This window comes from Budorcas taxicolor, chromosome 2, assembly GCF_023091745.1.
Source record: "Budorcas taxicolor isolate Tak-1 chromosome 2, Takin1.1, whole genome shotgun sequence".
Lineage (NCBI taxonomy): Eukaryota > Metazoa > Chordata > Mammalia > Artiodactyla > Bovidae > Budorcas > Budorcas taxicolor.
The window spans coordinates 148,158,445-148,183,410 of NC_068911.1; positions in this window are offsets into that span (position 1 = coordinate 148,158,445).

Below are 24,966 nucleotides of genomic sequence, written 5' to 3' on the forward strand. Positions count from 1 at the left end.
CTGGTTCCTCTGCCTTTTCTAAATCCAGCTTGAACATCTGGAATTTCATGGTTCATGTATTGCTGAAGCCTGGCTTGGAGAATTTTGAGCATTACTTTGCTAGTGTGTGAAATGAGTGCAATTGTGTGGTAGTTTGAGCACTCTTTGCATTTCCTTTCTTTGGGATTGGAATGAAAACTGACCTTTTCCAGTCCTGTGGCCACTGCTGAGTTTTCTAAATTTGCTGCCATATTGAGTGCAGCACTTTCACACATCATCTTTCAGGATTTTGAAATAGCTCAACTATAATTCCATCATGTCCACCAGCTTTGTTCATAGTGATGCTTCCTAAGACCCACTTGACTTCACATTCCAGGATGTCTGGCTCTAGGTGAGTGATCACACCATCGTGATGATCTTGGTTGTGAAGCTCTTTTGTACAGTTCTTCTGTTTATTCTTGCCACCTCTTCTTAATATCTTCTGCTTCTGTCAAACAGCTCCCTGTCAAAAGTTTGACTTTCATTTTCCATCTTGTCTAGTTGTAGTTGGTTCAAAAGCCAGGCAGGAGATGCTCATGTGTGAGGACAGCTGGGCGAGAGGGCATGTGCAGACATTGTGTTGCTGTGGCGCCTGTTTCCTCTGCTGGTGTCAAGAGAGCAGCCCCTCCCAGCTCCAGGAGATTTCTTCTGATGGGGGAACACACAGTTGCTCATTTTTCAAAAAGAAACCTGTTCCCCCAATTCAAATTTGGATTTTCAGGTGAAATGCCTTAATTTTAAATATAGTTCGATTGTTAAAAGACATTTTGCTGTCCACTCAAACCACATTGGAAGAGCAGATTTTACCCACAAGCAGCCAGTTTGCAGACTATGCAGACCACACAAAGGCAACACAACAAGCTTTGGGCCAATGTTTATATCCCACCTTCTTTGTGAATTGCCATAGATTCTTACATGTACAGAAGGCATCCTTTGCCTGCAGGGTTAGGAAAAATAATGGGCTAATTAAAAGTCACATGTGTAAAAATGTGGGGAAGAACACAAGGGAATCTTCTAGGGTGTTGGAAATGTTTTAGTTCTCGGTGATCTGGACAATGACACAAATGTGCCCATCCATATGTAAAAGATCATCCAGCTCCATATTTAAGGTTCTTGAACTTCATACATGACTGTATAGACACGTGTATCTCCCAACCAACAAATTACCAAATTTGGAACTTTAATCAGATGATAACTTCAGTGTAGGAGTCGACAGGACAATGACCTCATTCTTGGGATTTGTAGCTGAGTCAAAGTGAGTTTATGCTCATTGCGTTATATTTAGTGGAAAAATAACTTCATAAAACAACAACAACAACAAAAACTTGTCCTGTCTACCCCTTTCCCTTGAATCTTTCCTTCCCAGCGTAGTGCTTGCATGCATGCTCAGTTGCTTTAGTGGTATCCAATTCTTTGTGACCTCATGGACAGTAGCCTGCCAGGCTCCTCTATCTTGGGGATTTTCCAGGCAAGAATACTGAAGTGGGTTGCCATGCTCTCTTCCAGGGAATATTCCCCACCCAAAGACAGAACTGGTATCTCTTGCCCTGAAGGCAGATTCTTTACCACTGAGCCACCAGGAAAGCCCCCAGCCTAGTAGGCTCCTTCTAAGGGGAGGCCCCTTTGGGACAGGCTGTGTTAAATTTTTCTCATGAGTCACAGAGAACCAGGGGTATGATCACCGATCTACTCCGGCAAAGGTTACAGATTGCTTTAATAGAGGTAAAAGGTACGTCTTATTCCACACACACATCTACAAGAACTGAAGGAGGTAAGCTTCCCAGGCCCAGGTGTCCTTGTGAAACATCCTGCAGTGGATGCTTCAGCCCCATCACATAAGCATCCCATCTGGTCCATTAAGACACTTCTTTATGGTCTTCTTTCAGGGTGGAGTAGGCAATCTGTAGATTCTCTTACCACATGCCTGTCTTTTCATCAGATGCAGGCAACAGGGGTCAACTCCAGCACATTCTAAAGAGCCTGTCTCAAGACTGGGAGGCAATTTTGCAAGGTCCCGTTTTCAGACATCTCATCACCCTAGATGGCTCAAGCTTCAGGTCTGCTGGGGTCTATGATTACAACTTCAGCTCAGCCAACGTTCTTGAGTCCCTGTGAGGCACACAATCATGAAAGAGCCATCATCTTTGCTGTATTGTTAGTTGGGGCTGCCATAACAAAGTGCCACAAACTGGATGGTAGCTTAGGAAAACAGGAACTTATTGTCTCAGTTCTAGGGCCAGAGTCTGAAATAAAGGTGTCTGCAGGCTGACACTCCCTCTAAGGTGTTACAGTGAAAGTGAAAATCATTCAGTGGTGTCCGACTCTTTGCAACCTCCGGACTCTACAGGTAATGGAATTCTCCAGGCCAGAATGCTGGACTGCGTAGTCATTCTCTTCTCCACTGAAGGTGTTGGGGTGGGGGAAGAACCCATTCCAGGTCTCTCAGCTTCTGGAAGTTCCTTGGCTTCTAGCAGCATAATTCCCATCTACACATGGCATCCTTGCTGAATGCATGTCTATATTCAAATTTCTCCCCCTTTTTTAAGGACACCTGTCATATTGGATTAAAGGCCCACCCTAATACAAAATGACCTCATCTTAACTAGTTACATTTGCAGTGACCGTATTTTCAAATAAGGTTACATTCTGAAGGGTTAAGGCTTCAATATAGACTTCCCTGGTGGCTCAGTGGTAAAGAATCTGCCTGCAATGCAGGAAATGTGGGTTCAATCCTTGGGTCAGGAAGATCCCCTGGAGGAGGAAATGGCAACCACTCCAGTATTCTTGCCTGGAAAATCCCATGGACGGAGGAGCTGGGTAGGCTATAGTCCCTGGGATCCCAAAGAGTCGGACACCACTGAGCAACTAAGCAACAATGACAGTGCAAGACCTTAATATGAATGTGAATTTGGATGGTGGGGACACAACTCAGCCCATAACACCTGCCCTCCAAGGGTTCATGGTCCAGTTATGGAGAGGTGCACATGTAACTGGAGTCTGTTCAACATTACTAGTTACTAGGATGGAATCCTACTAGAATTTGTTCCCAAAGCAAGAATTTTTCTGCTGAGATCTACCTGTCTGCTGTTTCACAGTTTGTCAGCATGAAAATAAATAAGGCTGGTTTATAGACATGTCAGTATTGTACACAATTTCAACCCTAACAAAAAGGTGAATAACAGTACTACTCTAGAGAAATATTATGTGCTGTTTTTAGTATGAGGCAAAAAGTAAAGAGGCTCAATAATGGATTCTATTAAACCAACTCAGTTCAGTTCAGTTGCTCAGTCGTGTCCGACTCTTTGCAACCCCATGAATTGCAGCACGCCAGGCTTCCCTGTCCATCACCAACTCCCGGAGTTCACCCAAACTCATGTCCATAGAGTCGGTGATGCATCCAGCCATCTCATCTTCTGTCATCCCCTTCTCCTCCTGCCCCCAATCCCTCCCAGCATCAGAGTCTTTTCCAATGCCACCAGGGAAGCCCCCCAACTCTTTGCATGAGGTGGCCAAATATTAGACTTTCAGCTTTAGCCTCAATCCTTCCAAAGAACACCCAGGACTGATCTCCTTTAGAATGGACTGGTTGGATCTCCTTGCAGTCCAAGGGACTCTCAAGAGTCTTCTCCAACATCACAGTTCAAAAGCATCAATTCTTCAGCACTCAGCTTTCTTCACAGCACAACTCTCACATCCATACATGACCACTGGAAAAACCATAGCCTTGACTAGACGGACCTTTGTTGGCAAAGTAATGTCTCTGCTTTTGAATATGCTGTCTAGGTTGGTCATAACTTTCCTTCCAAGGAGTTAGTGTTTTTTAATTTAATGGCTGCAATCACCATCTGCATTGATTTTGGAGACCCCAAAAATAAAGTCTGACACTGTTTCCACTGTTTCCCCATCTATTTCCCTGAAGTGCTGAGACCAGATGCCATGATCTTCGTTTTCTGAATGTTGAGCTTTAGGCCAACTTTTTCACTCTCTTCTTTCAATTTCATCAAGAGGCTTTTTAGTTCCTCTTCACTTTCTGCCATAAGGGTGGTGTCATCTGCATATCTGAGATTATTGATATTTCTCCTGGCAATCTTGATTCCAGCTTGTGGTTCTTCCAGTCCAGCATTTCTCACGATGTACTCTGCATATGAGTTAAATAAGCAGGGTGACAATATACAGCCTTGACATACTCCTTTTCCTATTTGGAACCAGTCTGTTGTTCCATGTCCAGTTCTAACTGTTGCTTCCTGACCTGCATACAGATTTCTCAAGAGGGAGGTCAGGTAGTCTGGCATTCCCATCTCTTTCAGAACTTTCCACAGTTTATTGTGATCCACACAGTCAAAGGCTTTGGCATAGTCAATAAAGCAGAAATAGATGTTTTTCTGGAACTCTCTTGCTTTTTCCATGATGCAGCAGATGTTGGCAATTTGATCTCTGGTTTCTCTGCCTTTTCTAAATTCAGCTTGAACATCTGGAAGTTCATGGTTCACGTATTGCTGAGGCTTGGCTTGGAGAATTTTGAACATTACTAGCGTGTGAGATGAGTGCAATTGTGGGATAGTTTGAGCATTCTTTGGCATTGCCTTTCTTTGGGGTTGGAATGAAAACTGACCTTTTCCAGTCCTGTGGCCACTGCTGAGCTTTCCAAATTTGCTGGCATATTGTGTGCAGCACTTTCACAGCATCATAAAAGTGGTATTGATGAAGGCATTGCATTTCAATTTATCACAGCCAAGAGAGCAGAGCAGTTAACCACTTAAACAAAATGGGCCTTTGGTCATTATCTGGTTAATCTAATCAGCTGGACATCCATCTGGATAATTCAGGCTTCAAGGGCATATGGCCAGTATTTCAAAGATTTAAGCAGAACATTAAAAATGGGGTTCCAAGAAGGAGACTTAGGAAGTAGAGGTCAATAAAGAAGTAAAGGGTCAGTAAAGAGGTCAGTAAAGTCAGTAAAGAGGTCAGTAAAGAAGACTGACCTGAGACTTTTCTCCTGGATTTTTCAGGATGATAATGACCATCACAAAAAATGTAAACATCAAAAAAGATGTAGATGAAGTTTAACAGATGAAACAGAGAATTCCAGGTATGGTGGAGGAGTCTTACCAGAGTCATTTCAGTGACCCCTCCATCTGCAGCTGTAAACACTGGGTGCATTATTTAACTTGTTCCCTTGTGATGGCTTTCTACTAAGATAGAATCAAGTAGGGTGTTACTTTACATTCACATGTTCCTTTATGTTCTATAGACATATTTCCTTGGATATATTATATTATACACTTTCTTTCCACTTGTATTCAAATAATAAATATCATAAGAATTGTGTCTGGCTGGTGGGGAGTGGGGGGTGCTGTCATCTCAGGTTTTTTCAGTTCAGTTCAGTTCAGTTCAGTTGCTCAGTCATGTCCGACTCTTTGCAACCCCATGAATTGTAGCACGCCAGGCCTCCCTGTCCACCACCGACTCCCGGAGTTTACCCAAACTCATGTCCATTGAGTCGGTGATGCCATCCAGCCATCTCATCCTCTGTCGTCCCCTTCTCCTCCTGCCCCCAATCCCTCCCAGCATCAGAGTCTTTTCCAATGTGTCAACTCTTTGCATCAGGTGGCCAAAGTATTGGAGTTTCAGCTTTAGCATCAGTCTTTCCAAAGAACACCCAGGACTGATCTCCTTCAGAATGGACTGATTGGATCTCTTTGTAGCCCAAAGGACTCTCAAGAGTCTTCTCCAACACCTCAGTTCAAAAGCATCAATTATTCGGTGCTCAGCTTTCTTCACAGTCCAACTCTCACATCCATACATGACCACTGGAAAAACCATAGCCTTGACTAGACAGAACTTTGTTGGCAAAGTAATGTCTCTGCTTTTGAATATGCTATTTAGGTTGGTCATAACTTTCCTTCCAAGCAGTAAGCATCTTTTAATTTTATGGCTGCAATCACCATCCCCCCACAAAAATATCAAAACAAAGGTGTTTTTCAAATATTTTTTCTTCCCATACTTTTGTTCTCTCTTTTTATGTAGTACTTTAAAACAAATACCAATCTGATGATGACAGTTCCTTCCTGAAAATAGATTCATGGCTCCCCACTGCCCTTGAAGCCAAATCCAAACTCTGAAACACAGTCTGCAAAGTCCCGCAAGATCTGACGCCAATTCACTTGTCTAGTCATGAGGAATGTTTTGTTTTTATTCTTTCAGTTCCCCAACTACCCAAAGCTCTTTTTAAACTCTGAGCATTTGCTCCTGCTGTTCCCTCTGCTTCTGTTTCCTCATCACTGTCTGATTAGTCCTTACTCATCCATCAGTCTCAGACCAGATGTCACTTGTCCCAGGATTCACCTCCGATCCCCAGGTCCACATCCCACACTTTCTTCTGGGCATCTGGCACTTCATGTTTTTTTATTAATAGCAATCATCACACTGTGACATAAATGCCTGCTTACTTATGTGTATTCACCCATAAACAATAGAATGGGAAAGATGAGAGATATCTTCAAGAAAATTAGAGATGCCAAGGGAAATTTTCATGAAAAGATGAGAAAAATAAAGGACAGAAATGGTATGGACCTAACACAAGCAGAAGATATTAAGAAGAGGTGGCACGAATACACAGAAGAACTGTACAAAAAAGATCTCCGTGACCTAGATAATCATGATGGTGTCATCACTCACCTAGAGCCAGATATCTTGGAATGCAAAGTCAAGTGGGCCTTAGGAAGCATCACTATGAACAAAGCTAGTGGAGGTGATGGAATTCCATGCTGTGAAAGTGCTGCACTCAATATGTCAGCAAATTTAGAAAACTCAGCAGTGGCCACAGGACTGGAAAAGGTCAGTTTTCATTCCAATCCCAAAGAAAGGCAGTGCTGAAGAGTGTTCAAACTAGTGCACAATTGCAGTCATCTCACACGCTCGCAAAGTAATGCTCAAAATTCTCCAAGTCAGGTTTCAACAGTACATGAACCATGAACTTCCAGATATTCAAGCTGGTTTTAGAAAAGGCATAGGAACCAGAGATCAAATTGCCAACATCAGCTGGATCATCAAAAAAGCAAGAGAGTTCAAGAAGAACTCGGCTTTATTGACTCTGCCAAGGCCTTTGACTGTGTAGATCACAACAAACTGTGCAAAATTCTTCAAGAGATGGGAATACCAGACCACCTGATTTGCCTCCTGAGAAATCTTTATGCAGTTCAGGAAGCAACAGTTAGAACTGGACATAGAACAACAGATTATTTCCAAATAGGAAAAGGAGTATGTCAAGGCTGTATATTGTCACCCTGCTTATTTAATTTATATGCAGAGTATATTATGAGGAATACTGGACTGGATGAAGCACAAATTGGAATCAAGATAGCAGGGAGAAATATCAATATGCAAATATCAATATTCAGAAATATCAATATGTCATCAGATATGCAGATGACACCACCCTCATGGCAGAAAGTGAAGAAGAACTAAAGAGCCTGTTGATGAAAGTGAAAGAAGAGAGTGAAAAAGTTGGCTTAAAACTCAACATTCAGAAAACTAAGATCATGGCACCCAGTCCCATCACTTCATGGCAAATAGATGGGGAAACAGTGGACACAGTGTCAGACTTTATTTTTCTGGACTCCAAAATCACTGCAGATGGTGATTGCAGCCATGAAATTAAAAGACACTAACTCCTTGGAAGGAAAGTTATGACCAACCTAGACAGCATATTCAAAAGCAGAGACATTACTTTGCCAACAAAGGTCTGTCTAGTCAATGCTAAGGTTTTCCAGTAGTCATGTATGGGTGTGAGAGTGGACTATGAAGAAAGCTGAGCACTGAAGAATTGATGCTTTTGAACTGTGGTGTTGGAGAAGACTCTTGAGAGTCCCTTGGACTGCAAGGAGATCCAACCAGTCCATCCTAAAGGAAGTCAGTCCTGAATATTCATTGGAGGGACTGATGCTGAAGCTCAAGCTCCAATACTTTGTCTCCTTGATGGGAAGATCTGACTCATTTGAAAAGACCCTGATGCTGGGAAAGATTGGGTGCAGGAGAAGGGGATGATAGAGGATGAGATGGTTGGATGGCATCACTGACTCAATGGACATGAGTTTGGGTAAACTCCGGGAGTTGGTGATGGACAGGGAGTCCAGGCGTGCTGTAGTGCATGGAGTCTCAAAGAGTTAAACAAGACTGAGCAACTGAACTGAACCCGTATACATAATTTTTCCTGAGAACAGTCACCGATTGTTTTCTTGTTCAATTTCCTATTCTCAGTGCCTTGTGGACAAAGTTGGTCCTACACAGGGTTTCGAACAAATGAATAAATGAATGAAGGAAAAAAGACATATACTATCTGTAATATCTCTGGGATATAAGTAACTACTAATACTTATGCTAAATATTCTTTCTGTTACAAAACAAGTAAAAATATTTGGTAGCAGTGAAGATCAGAAGTGTGGTCACCTTTGGGAGCCCTGACTGGGAAGAGGCACATAGGAAGCCCAGATGAAGAGAAAATTTTCCATCTTGATCTGGATATTAGTTTCATGGGCAAATGTACAAATTCATTGAGCTGTACACTTAGGATCTACACAGTTTATTGCATAAGTTAATTAAAAAAATAATTTTAATTCTTTTTACCTCACTCTAACGCAATGGATATACTTTACCTTATATTAGCTCGAGAAAGTCTGGGTTCTGTTTTCAAAAGTAGTCTTATAATTCTATTTAAGACTGCAACAGTTTGATAAATTTGCCCCAAACTTCCAAACACAGGTAGGGTGGGCCAGTGCAGCCTTTTCTTTCTACCTCTGGAGCCCAGAGAAACTTCAAACCAGCTAGGAGCCTAGAGTTGGTCTTGACTAAGCATCTTTTGGACATCAGTTCTCTCCCAGGCCTGCCCAAAAGATGAAGTCCACTCTATCTTGATTCTAACCCTATAAGCACCAACCAGCCTATACTTCCACAGCCTCTTTTCAAACGGGTCTCAGCAAAGGCAGGAACACTTCACCCCAAGCTGAACCCACCTCCAGAAGTAATGGAAGATCCCCTCTGGCCAATAATGGAATTCCCCAGTTCTCAAACTGACTTCTGCAAGGAGACTTCCAATGAACTAAGTGGAATGTATTCTTGTATAATTAAGCCATCATTCCAGCATATGATCATTTAAGATCGCTTCAAGAAATTATACTTTAAAGAGAATGGAACTAATTTTCCTCTTGTAAACTGATTTGAATTTATATACATGATTATAGAATTCTCAAATTACCTTCATTTATAATGACTTTTGCTTTAAATATAACTAATAAAAAATTTTGTAAATATATTCTTTATTCATTCTGGGGTCATGCTTGAGACTAATTTTAACATTTCTAAATTAACTTTATTCTAACTGTTATAGAATAACAGGGTTTTTTTGATGTACTTTATCTGATGTACTTCAGCCTTGCAGTGCTTAAAATCCTATCTGTGTCTTCAGCCTTTTGGAGGGTTAAATAGGCTATGCAAATTAAGTGCAAATCGCTTTTGCATACTGGTCTTTTGGATTTTCTGGCCTTGTTGCCTCCTGCAGTTATTCAATCTGGAATAATTGTCAGAATCTAGTTTAAACTTGTAGTTGTCTTTGACTGAGGAATATTTATTATTGTTATAAATGATGTACAGACTATTGGTGCACTATTTATGGAGTCAAGAGCACACTGCTCTCTGAAGCGTTTATCTTTTAAAGGGCACATACAATTTTTAGACTTGCATTTCAGCCTTGCAAATACACGTATAGTTGCATACAGTGAACATAGATTATTCATCTAGAGCTTTTTTTGGTTCAAAAAACCATGAAGCTAAATTCCGTACAACATATATAGGCTTGTGTATTTAAATCAACTTTAATGGGGAAAAAAGTTCAACTGTTTGATAATTCAAGATAAGGAAATTTTTGACTTGAATTTAACAATATTTGCAACAAAGTTATGTATCCTAGGAAAAGTGAGTCAACTTTAGCTTTTCTTCATCACTACATGTATTAAAAATGTTAAACATGTTTCAGAAGTTTTAAAGTCTAATGTGAAGCCGTGTTAATGAGGATTCTTAATTTTAACTTTTGAAAATCAAGGCATAACAGAATATTGTAAGTTTTCTGTATAAATATAGATACACATACAGTCATAACATAGGATCAGTATTGGACAATATAGGTGTGTAAGAAATTACTCTAGAATTTAATAGCATTTCTTCCTTAACAATAATTTTCTCTCTCTGTTTATTCCCATTGGTCTTCAACCCTCCACTGTTCAAACATGTAGCCCAGTTCTGAGTTCATAAAAGCAGGGAAAATCAAGACTGGAAAACAGAAATGGCCAGAGAATCTCTAGCTTTTGTGTTTTCTGCTGCTTGACTCCTTTAAGGAGCTCCTGCTAGATGTTTGGAATACAAACATCACTTAAAGAGGGATCCCATCTGAGGGAAAAACATCAAGGTTATGTGAAAAACGAATCCCTCTCCTGTATATGAGTCCTATGAGGAAAGCCTAATCTCACAGGTATTTCAACAGAGTGGGTTTAATTTCCAAGTTGACCCTCCAGGTGCCAAAGGGCTAAGAGACCAAGAGGAGGTCTCTGTTGTGAGGCTCCAGAGATAAGAACAGCAGGGAGCAGGGACCCCTAGGCTGCTTGAGGGGCTCAGACCTTGGAGGATGGGCAGTGCCCAGCTACTTTTGCCTATTCAGAAGGGCCCAAGGGGCAGATTGTGGGTGGACGGACACACGCTGAGGCCCAGGTCTCAGCCAGCTGCCGCTGGTGGGACAAATCACTAGTCCTGGGCAACACTGGCAGGACCAGTCCTACACAGGCAAGAAGCCACTTGTCTTTCCCTCTCCCTGCCTTCGCCTCTGCTGCTGCCAACTGGCAGGATGAGCAGAAAAGCAGCTAGCAAAGAAGTCTGGGAAATAAAGTTTCCAGAATCCCAGGCCCAGCATCACAGAGCAGGTTGTAAACAGGGTGAATTTGGAGTTGAGTGACAGGTATATAACCAGCCATAGGCATATAACCAGCATACTCTTGTACCTGAAGAAAAAAAGGTACTACTGGATTTAAAAGAGAAGAGATTGAGAGTTGATAAGAACTAGAATTTGATGGGTCCTGGGATGTATGGATGTGAGAGTTGGACTATAAAGAAAGCCGAGTGCTGAAGAATTGATGCTTTTGAACTGTTGTGTTGAAGGAGACTCTTGAGAGTCCCTTGGACTACAAGGAGATCAAACCAGTCCATCCTAAAGGAAATCAGTTCTGAATATTCATTGAAAGGACTGATGCTAAAGCTGAAACTCCAATAATTTGGGCACCTGATGTGAAGAAGTGACTCATTTGAAAAGACCCCAATGCTGGGAAAGATTGAAGGCAGGAGAAGGAGATGACAGAGAATGAGATGGTTGGATGTCATCACTGACTCAATGGACATGAGTTTGAGTAAACTCCAGGAGTTGGTGATGGATAGGGAAGCCTAGTGTGCTGCATTCCATGGGGTTGCAAAGAGTCGGACACAGCTGAGCAACTGAACTGAACTGGGATTCTGTTTCTAAGCCAGAAGCAAAGAAACTGAAGAGGAAGAATGCTAACAGGGACATAATGCTATGTCTTTCTTAGCAGAGACATATGCAGATGATTACTTGATGATCAAGGGCCCTCTCCCACGCCTAATGAAACATCATCGCCAACTCCTGTGGATTTAGATATACCCTCAGAAAGAGGAAGTGTTCATGAGCTGATCAAAATAAAATTTTGCTTCTCCAACAGTGTAGGACTTTATACAGAAATTCATTTGAGTCTTAGAAAAATGAAAACAGTTAATATTTAAGTATGTCTGAATTTGTGGACTAACAGTTATACTCTGTATAATACATTTTCAATTGTGTAAAAACTGCAGACATGGCAAAAATTTGGACAAATTGACACCAGTCACTTTTGCAAAGCTGGCTTAAAACTCAACATTCAAAAAACTGAGACCATGGCACCCAGTCCCATCACTTCACAGCAAATAGATGGGGAAACAATGGAAACAGTGACAGACTTTATTTTCTTGGGGCTCCAAAATTACTGCAAACAGTGACTGCAGCCATGAAATTAAAAGATGCTTACTCCTTGAAAGAAAAGCTATGACAAACCTCAACAACATATGAAAAAGCAGAGATATTATTTTGCTGACAAAAATCCGTCTAGCCAAAGATGTGGTTTTTCCAGCAGTCATGTATGCATGTGAGAGTTTGACCATGAAGAAAGCTGAGCGCCAAAGAACTGATGCTTTTTAACTGTGGTGTTGGAGAAGACTCTTGAGAGTCTCTTGGACTACACGGAGATCAAACCAGTCAATCCTAAAGGAAATCAGTCCTGGATATTCATTGGAAGTATTGATGCTGACGCTGCAATACTTTGGCCACATGATGCAAAGAACTGGCTCATTGGAAAAGACCCTGATGCTGGGGAAAATTGTACGCAGGAGGAGAAGAGAAAGACAGAGGATGAGATATGGTTGGATGGCATCACCGACTCGAAGGACATGAGTTTGAACAAGCTCCGGGAGTTGGTGATGGACAGGGAGGCCAGGTGTGCTGCAGTCCATGGGGTCATGGACACGACTGAGCTGCTGAACCGAACAGAACTGAGTTTTGCAATTATTGTTTCAGTTATTATTTCTCGAGTCTAACATTACAACTGGTGTTTTTTCTTCTTTGTATCTCATTATTTTCTATGTATCTCATAATTTTCTACAATAAATATGTATTATTTTTCCAATACAAATTATTTCTTAAAAGCTTGTTGATGTAAATGTTCTATTGTGACTTACTATTATATCGTGCCTCAACTACATTTCTGAATTGCCCTGATAAAAATCTGAATTTCCCTTTTTATTCTCATACTTTGTCTTAGGAAGATTAGAAACTAGCAGATTCTGTGAATTCCATTCCTTGACGTGCCCTCCTAAACCCTGTGTACCTTCTGAATAAAAAGAGGAGTGTAGTCTTCATTTTCTATTTCATTTTCACAAGAGAGTACAAATTCCAATCATTTTCTAGTTTGAAACTTTTATAAACCCTTTCTATTGTCCATTCACACCAGAGTTTGGCTCTATTACAATAGCATATGGTTGATCTTAAAAATATGGCATAAATGATTTGCCGAAAATTTTGAAGAACAGTTCCAAAAGTTCAGAGTTCTGTTTTTGTTAGTAAAATGTGGGCAATGGAACAAGGTCTGGGAGATAAATATGATTAAAAAAAAAAGAAACAGAAAAGAAAGGTCAGACACTTTATTTTCCCAAAAATCCCTTTTTACATAATATTTAGAGCATGAAAAACTCTTCCATTAAAAAGAAAAGAGAGAAAGACATTTTGGAGAGGCTTGACTCTCCAGACAAACAATGACCTGGGGATTTAAAATTTACATCTGCCTTGAGGCATTGCCTTGAAATGTGTTGTAAATTCCTGGTGTTATTAGAAGTGCAGGAGATTTTACCAGGAGCATGGTTCCCAAAAGAAGAAAAGACACCTGTTTAAAGATGCATTCCAGTTAACATCTGTAAACAAGCCAACACCTGAAAGTGAATTTTAGGAGGAAATAAAAACAGGTAAAGAAGAATGAATGCAAATCTGTGATCATCATTAGAATCAGATATCAATATCATCAATTCCAGGAAAACTCTCCCTCAGCTGGAGTGCTTGTTGGACGGCACTATCCTAACCTCTCTGGGGTCAGGTTTGGCCAAGAAAATGTGTACTGGCCAAGGAAATGACAGTGGAACAGGTCTGTGTCACTTCCGGCTTCTAAGACGATTATGACCCAATATATAACCCTCCCAGTGTTCACCTTCCAGTCCGTAATTGGCCTCAGTCTGGGTTCTAAGCAGACTCCAATAAATGAAGTAGCTCTTTTGATCCTTGATGGACATGTAGCATGAGCAAAATATAATCTCAGTTGTTTTAGGTCACTGAGATTTCTGGGGTTGTTTGTTATTGCATCATAACCTAGCCCATCCAATGTTACAATGTGCATCCTCCAAAGTCTTTTAAAGAATCTTGTGTTTGTTGTTTTCCATTGAATGGGAAAGAGCTGCTGTGGGTTATCATTTCAGTGATTGAGGGTAGGGATTTAGACACTTTATAATTTTTCCTATTTAAAATAGATAACATTATATTCTGCCTCGATTTAGGATAGAACCACTTCTGCCATACCGTTTGAAAAATATTTTTAAATCTTGTGTTCTCATATGTGCCTTTACTGCTTTACTTGATGAACTCCTTTCCCTGTTTGGAACCCACCTCTTGTTCCATGTCCAGTTCTAACTATTGCTTCCTGATCTGCTTACAGGTTTCTCAAGAGGCAGATCAGCTGGTCTGGTATTCCCATCTCTTGAAGAATTTTCCACAGTTTATTGTGATCCGCACAGGCAAAGGCTTTGGCACAGTCAATAAAGCAGAAACAGATATTTTTCTCAAACTCTCTTGCTTTTTTGAGATCCAGCGAATTTGGCAATAAGGATTTCATTATCTGAGCCACAGTCAGCTCTCGGTCTTGCTTTTGCTGACCGAATAGAGCTTCTCCATCTTTGGCTGCAAAGAATATAAACAATCTGATTTCTGTGTTGGCCATCTGGGGATGTCCTTGTGTAGAGTCTTCTGTTGTGTTGTTGGAAGAGGGTGTTTGTTATGACCAGTGTGTTCTCTATAGTTACTTCTTAGAATCTTTTTTGATGAATGTCTAATGTACATTGCTATGAATATAGCAGATCGATTTCTGCTTTTTCAACTCTCATGTTTTAAAAATATAGGTGTCTGCACCTATGTAATGAATAGAAGCAAATTTTTCATTTTGATGTTTAGGTACTTTATCTGGCAACCATATAATAACTAGAAGATTATACTTTTTTTCCCTTTAGTAAGTTCTACAAGGAATGGAACTAGCAAAACGAAATTAGTGTTTGAAAAAACCAGCCACTGTGAAAAATAAAGAAGTTCTCCAAGGATAAGATTATTATGTCTATGAATTAATGAAAGAATAGTCAACTATTTTCTTTAAGTCAATCTTTCCTCAAAATCTTGTGAGATGTTCTTTTGGGCTGCTAATGGTCTTCTTTATTTAAACCTGCTATTGGGCTTTTTAAAAGAAAAATAAAATCACTCCATTTTTCCAGGTGCTCTCATCAGTAGGGTGAATTTGAAATTATTTCTGCTGGGTGTGGATCTTTTTGAGAGAACTGGCAAAGCAGGCACCTTTGAAGCTGCTGTTTTTTCATCAGCTGGGGGCAGGAACCTAGACCCTGCTTTGTGACCAGATCTGACCTAAGTGAACACAGCTTGCCTCTCAGGATCAGATTGGAAAGAAAAGCTGGGCTTCAGGTCCCCAGCTGAGAAAACGGGAAGGCAGGGAAAGATAAGAACTGTGGTTTCAAATATCCTTAATAGGAATTCTCCACAGTCATTTGTCACCGGAGCTGGGTGCTGTCAGAGCTCTGATTACTGCCTGCTTTTCCCTGGGAATCCTTTTATTTGTTTCCTCTAGTGTTTAGATTTGGGCCAGAACTTTTTGTTTTCCAGGTAACTCAGCGTCTGTCTCAGTACAGGCTTAGAGTGATTCATACCTCTGTAACCGAAAGACCACTGTCTGATTTTTAGCAATCCAAGTTTTCCTTAATATCCACGCCCTGACAGGCAATGGTGAGATTTTTTTTTAGTTTGTTTTCTTAACTGTTACCTTGATGTCTCAGAAAGTCTAAAATATATTCAAACCATGGAACTGGGCATTTTTATCAGCATTTTTCTTTTTTCTTGTTTGACATTTATTTATTTTTTAAATTTATTTTTCATAGAAATATAGTTGATTTACAAAGTTGGTTTACAACGTTGTGTTAATTTCTGCTGTACAGCAGAGTAATTCAGTTATACACAATATACATCCTTTCTTATATTCTTTTCCATTATAGTTGATCCCAGGATACTGCATATAGTTCCCTGTGATATAGGCTTCCCAAGTGGCTCAGTGGTGAAGAATCTGCCTGCCAACATAGGAGACACAAGAGAGTCAGATTCAGTCCCTGGGTAGAGAAGATCCCCTGAAGCAGAGAATGGCAACCCACTCCAGTATTCTTGGCTGGAAAATTCCATGGGCAGAGGAATCTGGCAGGCTACATTGCATGGAGTCACAAAGAGTTGGAGGCAACTGAGCACATACCCACACACACACATACACACATGCACACACACACACACACACACACACACATACACCCTGTGCTATATGGTAGGACCTTACTGTGTATTCATTCTGTATGTAATCCTTTCCAATATCAGTATTTTTATGGGTTTGTATTTTGGGGTTATACATCATGAAATTCAATCAACACGTTAAAAAGGGGCAGGTGATCGGAAAAGAAATGACAGTTGTTAGTGGTTTCCGGTGAATGAGTCTGAGGGGCTGTCACATGGCACCTGGAATGACTTTAATTAGCTGTGGGACTGAACACTCTGGTCCCTGCCATCTGAGGCCCGCTGTGGAGGGTAGAAGGATGCGCTGAGGCGGGCTGCGAACACAGGCCATGCCACTAATTTTTGCCTGCACCTCCACACAGCTAATAAAAAGTAATTTACCCTGACACATTTTCTAATTCTTGGTTTGTAAAAGCCACTGTGAATATTAATGAGACCTCACCCAATTTTCCGCCTGTTGCTAATGTAGCGGCTGAAAGGGAGAAATAGGGGAAACAGAACCAGTTTTTTCCATGAACCATGAAGGGGATTCTTTGAGGAACTGCAAGTCACCTGTAAGCAGAGCAGATGTGTCCCGCCAGCGGCCTCAGACCCACACAGCACCTGCATCCCTTTTACAGGAACAGAACTTAGCAGGTCGTGCAATGGCGCTGAGTGATCACGGTCAAAAATCCCAGAACTTTTAGGAATATTCATGACCCAGTCTGTACAGGGGCCACGAGCCCAGTGCAGTGTCTGTACCTCCATTTTTACGGTGACATAGTCGTCTTCTCCAATAGGATTCTCAGGTGTGACCTTTTGCCAAACAATGCCGGGTGTTGTCAGGAAGGCTACTGAAACTCTAAGAAAAGCAGGCTTATGTGTGTATGTATGCATTTATGTATCTCTCTCTCTCTTTTATTAATTTTAAATTCTTTATACAGTTTTAAAGGTTACTTTCCATTTACAGTTATTACCAAATTACTGGCTATATTCCTTGTCTTGGATAATACATCCTTTGATCCCTGTGTCTAGAGGATCCCCTGAAGGAGGAAATGGCAACCCACTCCAGTACTCTTGCCTGGAGAATCCCGTGGACAGAGGAGCCTGGCGGGCTACAGTCCGTGGGGTCACAAAGAGATATTACTGAGCATCAGTAGCAGAGTACGCGGATGCGCAAGCTTATCTTACACCCAAGAGCTTGTACCTCCCACTCCTCCACCTCTGCATTACCGCCCTCCTCCGCCCCCCCCCCCCCCCCCAACCTGGTAAATACAAGTTTGTTCCCTCTATCTGTGAGTCAAAGCAGACTTACTTTTTTTTTTTGGCTTCATTGGATCTTAGTTGTGGCACCGGGATCTTGTATCTTCATTGTGACATGCAGGGTCTGGTTCGCTGACCATGGATCAAACCTAGACCCTGTGCATTGGGAGCAAGGAGTCTTAAGCCACTGGGCCACCAGGGAAGGCCCCCCCCCCGCCCGCCCCCCCGCCCCGGCCATGCTATATTTTTATTCCAACTCTGGGAATATGATGAGCTGCCCTGAGTGCCAAGATCCAGGTGCTGTTCTGGGCAAGGAAAATGAGGGTGGCTTGTGAAAGTCAGTCAGGAAAAGACCACAGCTTTTCCATCTGAGGAGGCAAAAGCTGAAATAAGACTTTCTGGATGTCCCTAAAACAACATAGTCTAGCACAAATAAGAGAAGATCCTGGCTTTCTGTTACTGATGGCATGGGAACTTGGCTGGCTGTATTTCCCACTCCTTTCCGACTCAGAAACTCCCCTCGAGCCAAGAGAGTTTGCTTTCAGAAACATGAGCTGCTCCCCTGTGGTCATGCTCACACCCTCATGCATTGTCATTCCCCCTCATGTACATATCCCTGTTTTCTGCTGCTAAATTTTAATCAAATTGCATATATGAAAAGCATGGTATATGGTTTGCAGGAATCAGGTAGCTGCACATAGCAAAAACTTCATTGTTGTTGTTCAGTCACTATTTTGTGTCTGACTGTTTATGACCCCATGGACTGTAGCCCGCCAGGCTCCTCTGTCCTTGGGATTGCTCAGACAAGAATACTGAAGTGGGTTGCCATTCCTTTCTCCAGGAGCTCTTCCTGACCCACAGATCAAAGCTGCGTCTCCTACACTGGTAGGTAAAGTCTTTACCGCTGAGCCACCAGGGAAGCCCAGCAAAAAAAAAAAAAAAAGGAAGTTTGAAGGTAAGGAGAGAGTCTAGGGTCATTAATGATAGACTTCTTTATCTGCTCTAACCTCCTGCTGCACGGCGTCTGTCCTGAAGTTTACTTTATGAGGCAGGATGGCTGTCCAAGTTTCAGTCCTCTCATCTGCAGTCAAAGCTCAGGAAAGAGAAAGAAGACAAACACAAGTCTTTCCAACTGAGTCAGCAACCTTTTAAGATGGTTTCTCAGTAAGTCCTTGGACCCTTTTCTTGTATCTTATTGGCCAATTCATTGCCACCTGTCTACTCTTGGCAATAAGGGAGGTTAGAAAAGAGTCTTAGCTTAAATCATTGCCACTATGAAATACCGGTTTCGATTCAAAGGAATAAAGGAAAACCAAATGTTGGGTGTCAATTAGCAGTCCCTGCCACATGGTCTGTCAGATAAGTTTGTGGTACATCCAGGATGCATCTGAGTAGTTAGGCTATCAAAAAACTGGAAACTCTAGGAAGTTTTAATGAGTTACACAGAGGTAATGAACTGGTGGTTTATGGACTAAATTTTGCCTCATTTTATTCAGCCAATATAATTCTGTTTAAAATTTTGTTGAGCCAATACTTAAAATTGGGACAATGGACATAAATTCCAATGCAGGAGGAGTAGAAAAAAGAGAGCTTCAAAGAGGTCCTGGTTACTCCCCAAAGGCTCCTACGTGGACTCACGAACAGATGCATCAGTTGCACTTGTGGCCACCCAGCCCCTGTCCTTCTCCCATGTTCCAACCCCACTTGTGCACAAAGCCTCCTCACAAAGGCTCCTCACAACTGCCTCTCCAAGATTCCACCTGGAAATTAGCAACACTGCCAGGGTTTCTCCCAAGACAGCCAGCCCAAAAGGTGCTGAAAAGGTTCCTTAAGGTATTGTTCAATTTGGAGAGAACTGTGTTCTGCCTCCCATCTTCGTCATTTTCCCCCAGAGCAGCACTGTATCCATCGCCTCTCCACACTCTTCCTGGGTTTCTGACTTCTACCCCAACCCACGTTCCAAGGACCTCATTAAAGGGATGTATCTGCTTTTGGTCTCCGGATACCCTAACTGCCAAGGTACCGACTCAGTATAAGTTATCAGGAAGCGAACAGTTGCTCTGCCCTCCTTCCCATCCTCCACTTCCTCTCTCCTCTCAGACTGTGCCTCCAAACTAAGGCTTCCCTCCTTCACTTGCAGCTGAACCAGCCGGGCCCATTAGTGGATGTGGATGGAAACAGGTAGCTGCTATGGTCTCGAGGAATCTGCACAAAGCCCTATCAGAGTTTTCTCTCAGCAAGTGGAATGTCTGATTACTCAGTGAATGGCCACCAAGTTTCTAGGAAGCCTGGGCAGGGAGAATCCACTGGAATAATGAAGAAACTGAATCAGAGATTACAGTATTTATTAGGGAGTCAGAAATACAGAGACAGAGACATGGAAAGACTAGAGAGGGCTTTTTAATTGTTTGTTCAGTGTGATCTCCATCGAACCATACTCCCCTAACCATGAGCAAGATGCATTCCATAAATCTCAGGGGAAAAAAATCAGCCATGAAGAGCATCCATTACAATCATGGGACAAAGGGTGAGACAAAATTTTAATTTGCCCTAAGGGCTTATGTAAGCCCAGAGGGGTGTTTGATTTGATAATGCAAAGGAAATAGGATAACTTTTGCTTTCCCTGCTTCTTCCAGGCATCTGATAAACCAGGATTAATGTTTATGTTCTGCTATGTGAGACCCCAGCCACTTCTCGTGGTTACCATGGGAAACCTTCTAAATATGAGCCTGATGTTGTTTCCCCAAGTTGTTATGCAATGAAAATGCCACAGATGCTAAGGATGGAGTTCTCTCAGTTGCATACCCAGAGAAATATGGTACTTTTCCCCTAGGATTGTACTGTATCAGGCTTGGGTATGTGCCAGTAGATGTCAGTACAGGGGAATTAGAGCTTTTCTAGCTACAGGGCACTGACAACTGGGGACTGATTAATTTGGGGTTAATAATTTGAATAATATCAAATTATTTTTTTTAACACGGCAAATTCCCTTTCTAACAGAAAAACATAAGAAATGTTCCCTGCCTGGAGATATTTATCTGTGCCAGATGTCTTCATCCTACTTCTTACAGCCTTTGACTATGGAAGTTTTATGCAGTGATTATTTGTTCAGTTGTCTCTCTTCTCTACTAAACATGAGCTCCTTGAGGGCACGGGCTGTGCCGTTTGTTGTTATATCCCCTACATCTGATTCATTGGAGGCGTCCCATAATGGCGATTAGTGAGTTAGTGGGTGATGCAGTGCAGTGGTCTACATAGATTAGCGGTACTTGGTGGAAAAGAGGTCTTGGAAGAAAAACAATATCTAGGAATAAAATTCTTTCTAAATAAAAGTCTTCACCATACCGACAATTTTTGCTCCAGGTGAGAATAATAGAGATTTAACTAGTGTTTAATTTCCCCACAAATATACGCAAACTCAGAAAATAGACTTTGGATTGAGCATTGAGACAAAATCCTAATATTCTACTGAATCAGTCTTGGCCATTTTGTCACCCTGACAGTAAGAGTATTTGCAGTTGAAAAGGGATGACACGCTGCTCTGTGTTCCCCTGTTCCTCTGCTTCTACCATTTTCTATACTTCCTCTCTCCACCCCCTTGTCTCATACAGTTTCTTCCCAGTGAGAGTGATTATTGTCAGGTTGCTAATAAGAAAGAGATGGTAATTTTTAAAACAAGATATTCAGCCCTCTCTGTGTGAAGTTTTAGGCTGATACTTTAAAAAAGTGTCCGTTAGCTCTCATCTCCCTTTTCCACGCTGGCCTTTGAACTCTCCTTTGTTTAAAGATGGTATAAACATCCTCACATAGATTCCCCTTCCTTTCCTTCCTTTTCATCCTCAAATACTCTTTCCTGTCTAGTGGGAAGCACAGATCCTCAAAGCCGCTTGGTTTGCAGCAGCTGCCATGGAGAAAGCTTGTGTGAAGTTCAAGTTTGCTTATTTATTAGAGGGGAAGGAGAGAGGAAGTTCTGCCCACCAGGAGTTTCTGGGTAGGAGACTCCTACCTGCTCTTCACTGCTACTGTTTTCTCTGCAACTTCTTGGGTCCCACCTGGGCCTTGTTTTCCAAACTGTGGTTGCCATGACTGGAAAGGTTTTAGCAAAGTCAGCTCTCAGAACGTTGTTTTCTCCTTAATATTTGCCTGTGATTATGGCCTGCAGTCATAACCAAGGTTCTCTGCTTACTTGACTGTAGCCGAAAAGACTCAGCACGGTGTGCACACAGAACAACCTAATGGGCTCTATACAATAAGACAGAGCTGGACTCAGATACTGACCGTAACTCTGTGATTGACTTTGAACAAGTTACTCCCTCACTGAGCACTTTGGTTTTCTTATCTGTAAAAGGGGAACAATAATATTCATTTTGCTGCTTATCATGGAGTTAGTAAGATGATGTATTGTATGTAAAGTGCCTGGGAAGGGGCAGGTGCTTTATGGGCAAATTAAATCCACTTCTGATGAACTTCCTATATATCACCAAGAGCTGAAAGATGGAGAAGATGGGAACAACAGTGCCTTTGCTGGAAAATCCTTTTCACTCATTCTGGCCCACCTCTTTTATGTTCTCTTGACATAGGGGTTCTGAAGGTCTCAGACAGGATGCCTGGGGGGAAAAGAAAATGAAAACATGTTCTTTTAAAAACTATTCTTTTCACTTTTTTGGCCACCTGGCTTGTGCAATCTCAGTTCCCCCACCAGGGATTGAACCCACACCCTTGGCGGTGAAAGCATGGAGTTCTAACCACTGGCCCACCAGGGAATTCCTGAAAACATGTCTTTAAGTGACAGCTTTTAAGAGTTGCAACAATACGTGGCCTAGAAAATTCCCTTTCATCCACACTTAAAAATTACAAATAACTATTGTCTATTCTTATCACTTCTAATTGAATGATGTCCAAAAATACCCTAGACCAAAGAGCTAATTCCAAACTTTGGAAGCATGTTTTTAGGAGTGGCCACATATACTTTAAAAACTGGGTAGAGGAAGAGGAAGAGAGTACTTTGATTCCAAAGGTTTGGTCAGTTTTAATCCTTGGACTGATAACACCTGCTCTCTGGTCTCAGCATTTTCTCTGTCACAAAGCAATTTACTTTCGTTCACATGAGGAGACTCGGGATCTACAGAGCAGTTTCGACGAGTCTCTACTTTCAGATATTTTTAATCTAGTGGTTTTCACTAGAAGACACTAAAGTCAATAGAAATGCCTTTCAATTAGCCTATTTCCAAAATCATGTGGGACTTGCAGCCATGTGTTAGGGTCTCTGGTTCTGCATTACTTAAGAGGGTAAAATGTGCAGAGGAAATATTTTTGGTCATAGAGTCAGTTCTGACATATACATTTGCTAGATCCAGCTGTAGTTCCTAAAGGCTGAACATATTGTTCTTGCTGTTGATATTCTTGGCATCCGGCACCGCTGTGCATTCCCAAGCACCGAGAGCACGCAACACAGCAGTAGCTTTCCCTAAAAGGCCTGTAAAGTCTTGACTAGTTTATTCTCCCCAAGATCCAAGGCTCTTGTTAAAGCATGAGATCTGTTTCAACTGACATGGCTCTGAGTTAAATGTGTCGCAACGCAGTTTTAGGGAGACAGAGTTCCTTTGACTAACAGTCTGTATTTGTCACAACTACTGTAGGCCAGAGGTTAGGAGCAGCGTCTGGCAGCATGAAATCAAATCTAAAAGGCTAAAATAAGAGCTGGGCCAGTGAGCCCGTTCCTGCTGCGGCCTCCACTCTCAGCTACTCAAAGTTCGGGTTTGCGTGCCGCTTCGGAGTAGGTGTTTATAGGTGACATTGGATGTGCAGAAACAAAGCAGGGTGCTTCCCTTGTGGATCAGTGGTAAAGAATCCACAAGTTCGATCCCTGATCCAAAAAGATTCCACTTGCTGCAGAGCAACTAAGCCCATGTGCCACAACTATTGAGCCTGTGCTCTAAAGCCTGGGAGCCACGGCTACTGCACCCACCCACTGCAACTACTGAAGCCCACGTGCCCTGGAGCCGGGGCTCTGCAATGAGAGAAGGCACCACAGTGAGAAGCCTGTGCACCGCAGCTAGAGAGTAGTCCTTGCTCGCTGCAACTAGAGAAAAGCTCCCACAGCAACAAGATCTAGCATAGCCAAAAATAAGTAAATAAGGTTATAAAAAGAAAGTTGTAGCTTTACATTGGTCTTTTTAGAACAGAAAAAAATGAAGCCGAAATCTCAGTGATTTCTTTCACTCCCAGAGAGGGATGCACGAGCCTCCTTTGTCACAGTTCTTGGGAGATGTTATATAATTTTCCAAAACATCTGCTAAAATACAAAAAAATATATAGATTTTTAGGCAGGTCAGTTTAAGATACTCAAAATCTCTGAGAGAGGAAGAAACATTTTAAAAAATCACGTGCTAAGATTGAATGTCAGAGGAACGCTGTGGAAGGACATTAACTCAGCTTGAGAAAGGATGGAAAGCAATGTTGAGACAAAGAGACCATGATTGGTTCCCCAAGGGACCCCAAATCACTCTGCAACCTAAGTGACTGGAGAAACTTACATCATGCAGATTGCATGCACTGTCATTAAACACCTTCACTTTGAGCCATCACTGACACAGGAGGGTGAATAGTCAGGCTTTCTAGAGGACATGAGACATAAATGAAGGCTTGGAACGCAAACCGTAACAGAAGAGAGGATGTCACTCTTGGAAAGTATAGGATGAAGCTCTTACCTGAGGCTGAATACTTCTGATGCTTCAGATGTATGCGTGTTTACTAGTTATCGCACGTGATACATTAAAATGCACTGTGTCCTATCTCTGAGTCTGACCTAAAGAGCGAATGAAAGGCTGTGTGAGCATGGAAGATCCTGAGTGGGATCTGGAATAGAAGAATAATATTAGGTAGAATGAAAGAAATTTGAATAAATCATTGACTTCAGTAAGGAATAATGTATCGGTATTGGCATTGGTTTTTAACAATGTATTGATGTTTGTCCATAGATGTGACGTTAACACCATGCTAATGTAAGATAATACTAGCGTGTGAGATGAGTGCAATTGTGTGGTAGTTTCAGCATTCTTTGCATTGCCTTCTTTGGGATTGAAATGAAAACTGACCTTTTCCAGTCCTGTGGCCACTGCTGAGTTTTCCAAATTTGCTGGCATATTGAGTGCAGCACTTTCACAGCATCATCTTTTAGGATTTGAAATAGCTCAACTGGAATTCCATCACCTCCACTAGCTTTGTTCGTAGTGATGCTTTCTAAGGCCCACTTGACTTCACATTCCAGGATGTCTGGCTCTAGGTGAGTGATCACACCATTGTGATTATCTGGGTGGTGAAAATCATTTTTGTATAGTTCTTTTGTGTATTCTTGCCACCTCTTCTTAATAGAGGTTAGGTCCATAACATTTCTATGCTTTATCAAGCCCATCTTTGCATGACAATTTCCCTTGATATCTCTAATTTTCTCAAAGAGATCTCTAGTC